At 35.7% G+C, this 9,574-nt stretch overlaps 1 protein-coding gene across 3 annotated transcripts in view; it reads right to left on the bottom strand.

Annotated features, from left to right (window-relative positions):
* Positions 1-9,574, bottom strand: part of LOC106463314 (pleckstrin homology domain-containing family G member 5-like) — a 127,886-nt gene that overhangs the window by 100,798 nt on the left and 17,514 nt on the right. The window lies entirely within an intron of this gene.

Below are 9,574 nucleotides of genomic sequence, written 5' to 3'. Positions count from 1 at the left end.
TAACCACCTGGCCATGAATTACTATGGAACAAGAGTAAAAAAGAGTATAAAAATAGCATATACAATGAAACAACTCGCCAGGGAGTTATGGAATATAAATATAATTGCAGAGTTACAAAAAAAAATATTAAAAGATTGGTTATTAACTGATGTTCATAGACAAATTGATTAATATTCATTGAATACTTTATGCATATAGGATTAATAATACATTAATATAAATTTTTAGTATCTAAGTTATTGCTTATTTGTGATAAAAGTACAATAGCATTACAGAATATTATGTTTTTGTGTTATGTTCAATAAGGTGTTGATTTCAGATATACGTTAATATAAAAATGATGATCCAGATAGATTTCTAATATGAATGTCGCCTTTTTGTGTTTTGTTTATTTATATTTATCAATATGTATATATATATATATATAGAAAATTTTGGTCACAGTTATTAAGAGGTTTCCACAAATAAGCTGATCAAGTTTCGTAGAAACTTTTGTATATTCATATGTTTATTATCTATTGATAAGTACATACTGTATGTGACAGCAAATTAAAAAAGCTTTATTGTTTATGCCTTACACGTGTCAAACCTGTAATGCTGCGTGATTGTAATTACCTATCAGGTTGTATAATCGCTTGGTTTGGGGTAAGAAAAATACCTTTTTGTTTTACGTGCTCAGAGTATTTTATACACTGCTTGTGAATCACCAGCAAAGTAATTTTTAAAACAAACTCTTTAATTAAACGAAATTCTTATTTTAACATTGGACAATTTGTTATACTTGTTTAATAGACACACTTTAGAATTTTTAATACGCGAATCGTTTAGTATTTTAGCAAAAATGTTCTGACTCTTGAGTTCTGCAAAGAACAGATACCTATTTTTTATAATAAAATGTATATCCATATACAAGGTAATAGAAACAACTTTGAAAACAGTTAATGCAACAGATATAAAATGCAAATATTCAGGGATTGAGTGGAAATAAACTGTAGAAGAGTGCGGTACGGTCACGTGCTGAAAGTTTACATTGTGATTGGCTATCAGCTAACTAAAGAGATAGTGCCACATCAGAATAACGCCGATAAAAGTACAGACAGTTATACTGTTCCAAGCGCAGCAGTGTAGTTAATGTACTCATAAATCGTACGACAGAAATGCTTCATGATAAAAGAGTAGAAATCAAAGTTTTGGCTGGTGAAATGTTACTTTATGCGACAAAGTTAGGCACAATTTCATGTTTCAATAGGCACTGTATGAAAACTCTGAAGAGACTATGCGAGACTAATAGTGATAGTGTTTCGACCACTGCTGTTCTTGTATCCCCGCCTTCCTGAAGAGCTCTAGATTGAGCGAAAAGCGTCGTTGGCGATGAATGTGACAGATATAGTGTGGTTGGAATACTATTATTATACACTAATTATTATTATACATTAATTAAATGTTTTTGGTAATTCAATATCTGTAATTCGAAATTACTCTGGTAACTTTTGGGGCATTTTTTTGGGTATGAAATCAATCTCATACAGAGAAATCCACAGGACAAAATTGTACAGAAACAAGTTTCTCAAGTTCATTTTTAACATGACTTTGGCATTCATTTTATATAATTCTATTGCGATAATTAACCTGATATTTTACATCCTAGGATTATTAAGAACATTATTATAGAAGCGATTGCACCGGTCTTAGAAAATAATTATTGGAAGTATAATGATACTGATTATCATCAGAAAATAGGAACATGAACAAGTTATGGATTTGTTAGAAATATATATGGCTAGTTTAATAAGAAACAGAAGAAGCTATGACAAAATTACATTCGTGATTCAAAACTGGCTAAGGTATACATGAGTGTTTTATAATTTGGAATAAACTTAAGTTGGAGGAATTTATTCACATGTTAAAGGAGTTACACTTCAAAAATAATTTCATTATTACAACAAACACATAAAACCCACAATTTCTCGATACATCTATTAAAATAAAAGATGATGAGTTTTTGAAAAGATACTTTTTTTTTTGTAAACCGACTTATTCATATGTTTATTTAGATTTTTATAGTAATCATCCATGGCATATAAAAACAAATGCCCCGAATTAATTGGCTAAAGACACTGTTCAAACCTTCGTATAATGATGAAAATGACTTTTTTTTTTAGGTTCCAGGGGCAACAATGCTTATTCAATCGTAATTATCCATAGGGCTTAACAAACAATGGAAGTTTTCGAGAGCAACAACACATCCCGCTGTGTCATAAGCAGATATACATCTTATCGGTTATTACTAAATGTTCCAGTAACAAATAACAAATCAAAGCTGTATATAAAAAAATTAAACAAATCGTAAACAGTAATCGAAAATGTATATACAGTATAGTAATTTAAAACGTACAGTTTGTTATAAGGATAACAATAATACAAATAACATTTAGTCTGGTATAGCTCGATGTGCAAAATCTAAATGTCAGTTATGCAATTTAGGTTATATCACCGATACCAATACCATTACAAATTGTGAAAGGCACGGTAATTTTTGGAAGTAATAAACATTTTACTTGTGATTCAAAAAGCTGATTATTTACTACAATTTTTTTTTATTATATAATGAAAGATATATCGTTCAAACGAAAACTCTGTCCCTAATTTAGCAGTGAAAAACTAGAGGGAAGGTAGCTAGTCATCCCCACCCACCGCCAAGACTTGGGCTACTCTTTTACCAACAAATAGTGGGATTAACCGTCACATTATAACACCCCCATGGCTGAAAGGGTGAGCATGTTTGATGGGATGGGGATTCGAACCCGCGGATTACGAGTCGAGCGCTCTACCCACCTGGCCATGCCGGGCCTGTTTTAAAGTGAGGACGACCCAACATAAGTCAATTGTGCAAAGTTCAAGTACAGTCCGTTGGAATGACCGGAACAAAACAATGTAAAAAAGCATGGTTCACTGAAAAAAACTTACTCTTCTAATTCTAGTATTGCGAACATTAGCATTTCGTATTTATAGCAAAGCTACTAGAAATATTTGCCACCTTTCCTAATCTTGACCTACTGATCAAAAATAGCCAGTCAGCAGCATCTTACCACCCGCCATCCAAACTGAGGGTTGACTGTCACTCTAATGATACAAAAAACAGCTACAAATGCGGGGAATATTTTGGGGTATGGCATGAATTCAAATCTAGCTCTCTAACTCCGAAATACAGAGCATTGTAAGAGAGATTTTTCTTATAAAACTATTTTAGCGAGCCCTTTAATTGTAGTTTAGACTGATAGTAAACGGTTATTTTTGAAATACGTTATAGATATCTTTATAGAATGGAATTTCTCCTTATTGAATAATTATGTGAATCAAGCATCTTTTATAACATTACTTAGGTAAATTTGTAGGTTGATTTATGTATTTTCAGGTTATCTGAGGATCAACCTTTTAGGCTGCGAGTCAAATGCCTATAAGACAGTTCGTTCTTTAAGTTAAGCACAAAGCTACACAATGGGCTATCTGTGCTCTGCCCACCACGGGTATCGAAACCCGGATTCTAGCGTTGTAAGTCCGCAGACATACCGCTGTGCTACTGAGGGGCCCTATAAGACAGATTAAACAAAAAAATAAAAATTCAGAAATTTATTGTGGCACCATTTTGTAATATAAATGTTTCTATGTTTCACATTCAAGTAGAAATTTCATTTATATTTGTAGATACACACACACAGACACGTGTATAAACAGGGTTCAAAATAAGTATGTAAACGTTGAGGATAAAGAATGTAAAAAGGGAATATGGGCATGCACCCATTTATCGTATACAAATGAACTGCACCAGTAGATAAGTACAATAATCGTGAAAATTTAGATAATTTTGATTTTGATTGGTTGTTATCCTTGACACAACCAATCAGAAAATGTCACCTCAGTATGAACGTTTTTTATAGTAGAAGTAGTAGATGTAGCAGTGGGAATCTACTTGTGGCTGCCAGGACTGAAATACCGAATGACGAGCGTGTGCAAGTTAAAGTTTTGGATGGTCAAGTACACTCTCATACGAAAAATCGCGGCAAGACTGACGAGCTTGTGCAAGTTAAAGTTTTGGATGGTCAAGTACACTCTCATACAAAAAATCGCGGCAAGACTGACGAGCTTGTGCAAGTTAAAGTTTTGGATGGTCAAGTACACTCTCATACGAAAAATCGCGGCAAGACTCCATGTTTCAGTAAAAGCTGAAGAAAGTACGTGAAACTGGCCGTATTAGTAATAGCTGTGGTAGAAATCAAAACTCTCCAAAAGTGATATTAAGTATCTCATGGCATTTTTTTACGTGACAGACGACGGTTGAGTATAAATCTTGCCAACTAACTTACTGGGAATGTTACTTCAAAAACAGTAAGATACACCTAAGCACGAAGTGATCACAATGAACGTGCAGCTGCTCGAAAATCGCTGCCGAGAAGTAACAACACCAAATGGTTGAAATGGGCATTTTACCACCAAAAGGAAAATACAAAAAGCTGGATACGTGCGTTCTTTATAAATAGATCGAAGTTCGAACTATATAATAGTCAATATACAATATCTACAGTGAAGTATGGTGGGGATCAGTACAAGTTTGGTGCTGTAACTCAGCCAACAGACTAGGAAATCTACAGAAAACTGATGGCACCTTGACTGCTGACAAGTACAAGCAATTTCTGATCTATCATTCCATTCTCTCAGGAGCAAGGTCCATCAGGCAATGGTTCGTCTTCTACCAAGATAATGATCCCAAAACTAAATGTGGCAAAACGAAATCCTGACAGTAAAAAGGCCAATGAAAAACTCACAATTATTGCTTGCCTGTAAAAACTCTAGACATGCACATTCTTGAGGCTGTATGAGCTTATGTTAAAAATAATGTCTGACTTGTAACATGTAATATGATATTTTGAATAACATTACGCAATCGAACATTGATAAAAATGTAGAGCACAGTGCATGAAAACAAGTTTAATGCTCCGTATAAAACAAAGTGCCAACATACAAAATACTAGTACATTGCAAACACGTTTTAGCTTTTCATATGTTTTCTCTTAAGTTTTGTACCTTTAATAAATTCACCATGTATTTAGCATATTTATTGTTTGTGGCTTTGCATGTGTATAGCTTGTGTGTGGAGCGCAGTTATAAATATATATTATGTAAACCCACAACAGCACAATATAATTTAAATTCAAAAAACACGCCTCCTTATGTCGTCCTTATGTCATATAGGATCATATATTGCGCTGTTTTTGGTTTATATTAAATTCATTATTGTTTTACAGTGCTGATTTTAATCACCTATGAACAATTAATGTATTGCATAGTATTGTATTTATTGATGTATTTGTATATATATATATGTATGTATGTATATATATATAAAGATATATATATGTATGTATGTATATATATATATAAATATATGTGTGTGTGTATATATAGATATATATATATACATATTTAAGGTAACTCGACGCGAAATGAAACGGTGACGTTTCACAGATTTGGACGGAGTAAGATTAAAGGAGGTAGTCGCAATGTGATGAACACCTATTTATGTTGTTTTCATTATTTGTACGAAGCGGAATTTCGTAGTTCCGGACAAAATTAATCACGTTTGCGATAATACAAACTCAAAGTGAATTTGGTCCACGTACGTGTAAATACATTACAACACAATATAATTGTAATTGAATTATATTCCTCGTTATGAAACAGAAATAGTGAAATTAACATATAATTTCACTAACAGCCCAGAGCATCAACCTTGCCTGAGGAGTAATTTGTACAGGCGATGCTTGTACAAGTAATTAGAAATAATTACAGATATGAAGTTCTAATCCATAACATTAAATGTAATTTCTCATGGACAAAACCTGACATAAAAGATAGTAGTTCTATTATGTCACTTCACCGTTTCAGTAGTTGTTTGTTTAATTTTATTCAAGACAAAGATACTAAGGTAAGACTATATTCCGCCGTTTAAAAGAGTGGGGAATATTTTGTGGTATGGCACTGTTTCGAACCCATCTCGTCAGCTCCGAAATCCAGAGCTATAAATTAGGGTTAGCTCACGTCAGGTTTTTTTGTTTGATAGCTCAAATTTATGCAAAGGCTATCTGTGCATAGTAGTACCTAATTTTAAATTGAGAGACTAGAAATGGATGGCATATAGTCAATATCCTCCACTGCCAACTCTTCTCTAATTTATTTATACGATTTTATTCGCATTCTAACATCGCACGGCCTCAAAGTGTGGAATGTGTTTTATCAGTTATGGATCCCGAATCATGAATCTTTAATTAAAACCGTAGTGGTAGATAGTAATCAAACTATTCTATCTGTATAAATGCATTTTAGCTTTTATGACTCCTCCCTTTTCGAGATATCAAGCGTGACGTGACGTAACACACACTGGCTTTTACGTAGGTTAGATTTTACAATACTACACATATAAACTTATGTTAGCGTGGTACCAAGGTGTGCTACTCTATTTAAAGTAAATACAATTCACCTACTAGTGAATTGTACAATTTGCACGCTTTTTTTTATATACATTCTGTAATAATTTATTTCACCAATGGTAAATTGATCACTTAGCTGCAATTAGTTATTAAAAGTTACGATGCAAACGCTGAGAGTCGGATAAATTTTGAAAAAACCAATTGGTTTATTAATTATAAAATGTTGTTGTTGTAAACCGCAAAAGTACTACGCTTGAAGCAGACACAAATGTATTATTAACTTACTTCTGTATTATCCGTTTTCAGGTTCTTAATCAACGACTAATGTATTACAGTTGAATTTTTCATTGAAAAATACGTTCTATATTTGGAAATGATGTGCTAAGAAATATTAATAGAAAAGTCTACGACATCTAGGATACATGCTTTTAACAATACCGAAGTGGCCAAGTGGTTAGGGAGCTCGACTCGCAATCTGAGGGTCGTGGTTCGAATTGTTCCACCCAAACATGCTTGCCCTTTCAGCCGTGGGGGCGTTATAATGTGACGGTCAATCCCACTATTCGTTGGTAAAATAGTAGCCCAAGAGTTGGTGGTGGGTGGTGATGACTTCCCTCTAGTCTTACACTGCTAAATTAGGGACGGCTAGCGCAGATAGCCCTCGTGTAGCTTTGCGCGAAATTCAAAACAAACAAACAATACCGAAACGAACTATGATCTGGGGAGTTAATATGAACGCTCCGTGTGGTAACGTATTCCTTGAAATACCAGACTGAAAAGCCCGATAATTCAGAAGCCTTTTAGCAATTTATGAATATCCAACCAATAAAACCGATACCATTTGTTCAAACTGCCATTTACTGCGAGATAAAACGTATAATATCTAAGTGGTTTAATAGCCGACCTCAAGTTGATAGCGATGGAACTTTCGATTAATTAATTTATTTATTATCAAGTAAATCAAAAAACGCCGATATGCTGGTGTGAAACATCCTACCATATTCTTAAAATATTGTATTCAAATTGTCATAAACTGACGACAAATGTGAACAAAGTACGTAAGCTTTGAATCGGGCTAGAAACTTGAACAAAAGATTCGAAAACAATGTTTTACAACGTTAACAACAAATACGAATAATAACCAATAAGAAATGTTAGCATAGCAACATGAACAAAAAATCAACAACAACAAATGTTGCTGTTGAAAGAAAATATACCGAACCAATAATACCGTATTAACACAGATTAACCGAAAAGTACTACTTTTATAACAACACAGACTAATATATATATATTACAATAACGAAACAGAACAAATAGAAAGTATTGTTACTATTAATGTAGAACTGAACACACACATATATATATAACTTACTATGCTAATACAGAACAACAAATAAATGTTACAATAATGAAAATAAAACATAAAAATTTGTTGCTATAACAACCCTGATCAAATGAAAAAATGTTGCTATTGCTTTTCAATCTGTGACGTTTTATGCCATGTTTAGCATATAATTAAAGTAATATAGGTAATGCAGTTGATCAAGCGTGTAATGTTAAAATATTGTGGGCAGATAATACTAATATGTAACCACTAAAAGGGGGCTGCGAATTAAAAGATCTATGGTTTGCTCCATGCTGCTTCTTAGCACATCTTGTACTTTCATTTGGGTATGCTATAGGAATGACAATCAATCCGTTATTCGTTTCAAACCCGAAGAAGACAAAACCCTTGTGGAGGCTTGGGTGGTGCAGACTGATTGCTTTCCCTCTGGCCAGTAGTATAAAATCGGGAACCCTAGCTTAACCCATGCACTCAGTCCTGACCAGAGGCCAAAGAGTCACGAGAGATCAGAGAGAGAGGCCACAGTTTAGTACTTTTAGTCAGCTCGCTAGCTATCGACCATGTTACGTGCCAGTATGCAGTCTGTCTCATACCCTAAGCCGCCGTTAATCATCGACCGATTACCACTCGCCTTCTCGCCGCGGGACACAGCTAACTTCATCCGCCACTACAAGCCTCAAGCCCGAGTATTCCCTGAACGCACCCGACGTCTGTGAATGGGAAGTATACTCCTCCAACCCAAGTCACTCGAAGACTTCCGCTACCTTCGCCCCCTTGGTCTTCAAACCCTCCCGTCACTTGCCAACCCCCCAAAAGCAATGCCAGTCTCCACACAGTATTTCTCAGGAACGTTCGTTTATCGTTAACGCCAGAGGAAATTCATCAAGGACTTGAATTTACAACCAACTCTATGATCCACGCAGTCCACCGTATCCAGTCAAAGAAAACAGGTTCACCCTCCACGTTCATGAAAGTTGTCACAACTTCAAAAAATACAGCAGATTTCATCCTCACCACGGCTGCTGCCTTGATTATCATCACTTTAAGGCAGAAAAATCTTACCATAAACCTCACCCACCCCATACCTTTCCTAACCTACCCCCAAGCCCACGTTTCTCAACACCCAAAAGAAATCCACCGCCAACCAGTATTCTACCGCCCATCCTATTACAATAGACCAAGCCACTCAAACCTCACCCACTCCTGAATCACAAGACATGTCAACCCAAATCACCACTACTAGGAGAAAAAAAGGCACCCAGCCACAAGTCATCACTGTTACCAACGACGCCTATCAACAAACCAACAACCCGCCTCCCAGCCCCAAGCCACTTTCTACACCATCGGCGTCCAACTCACTGAACGCCCTAGTAATTGACACCTCCCCCGATCTCTACCTACCTGACGAACCTTTCTGTGCCTTCCGCCCACTCACCAACGACACCGAGGACTCCACGCCTTTACCACCTGCCTGGAACCGGAACCAGTCCCATGATAAAACCATGGCGAACATCAGGAGACTCCACAAATCATTCAGAAGCTAATTAGCCCCCATCACCGGACTTCACTTTGCCTTCCCCACTTACTTCTTCTCGCTAGCCGGGCACTGGTAACGAATTGGTCGTTACCAGTGAAAGTGGGTTTTCTCGGGGTACTCCCGTTTCCCCCCCACACTTAAATTCTCGGCATAGGATTTTTAGATCCCCGCCGCCCTGATGGACCATCTGTCCGATATCGGCC

This window comes from Limulus polyphemus, unplaced genomic scaffold (assembly GCF_000517525.1).
Source record: "Limulus polyphemus unplaced genomic scaffold, Limulus_polyphemus-2.1.2 Scaffold1376, whole genome shotgun sequence".
NCBI classification, from domain to species: domain Eukaryota; kingdom Metazoa; phylum Arthropoda; class Merostomata; order Xiphosura; family Limulidae; genus Limulus; species Limulus polyphemus.
Note: the sequence above shows the minus strand (reverse complement) of the source record. Positions and strands in the feature narration are given on the sequence as shown.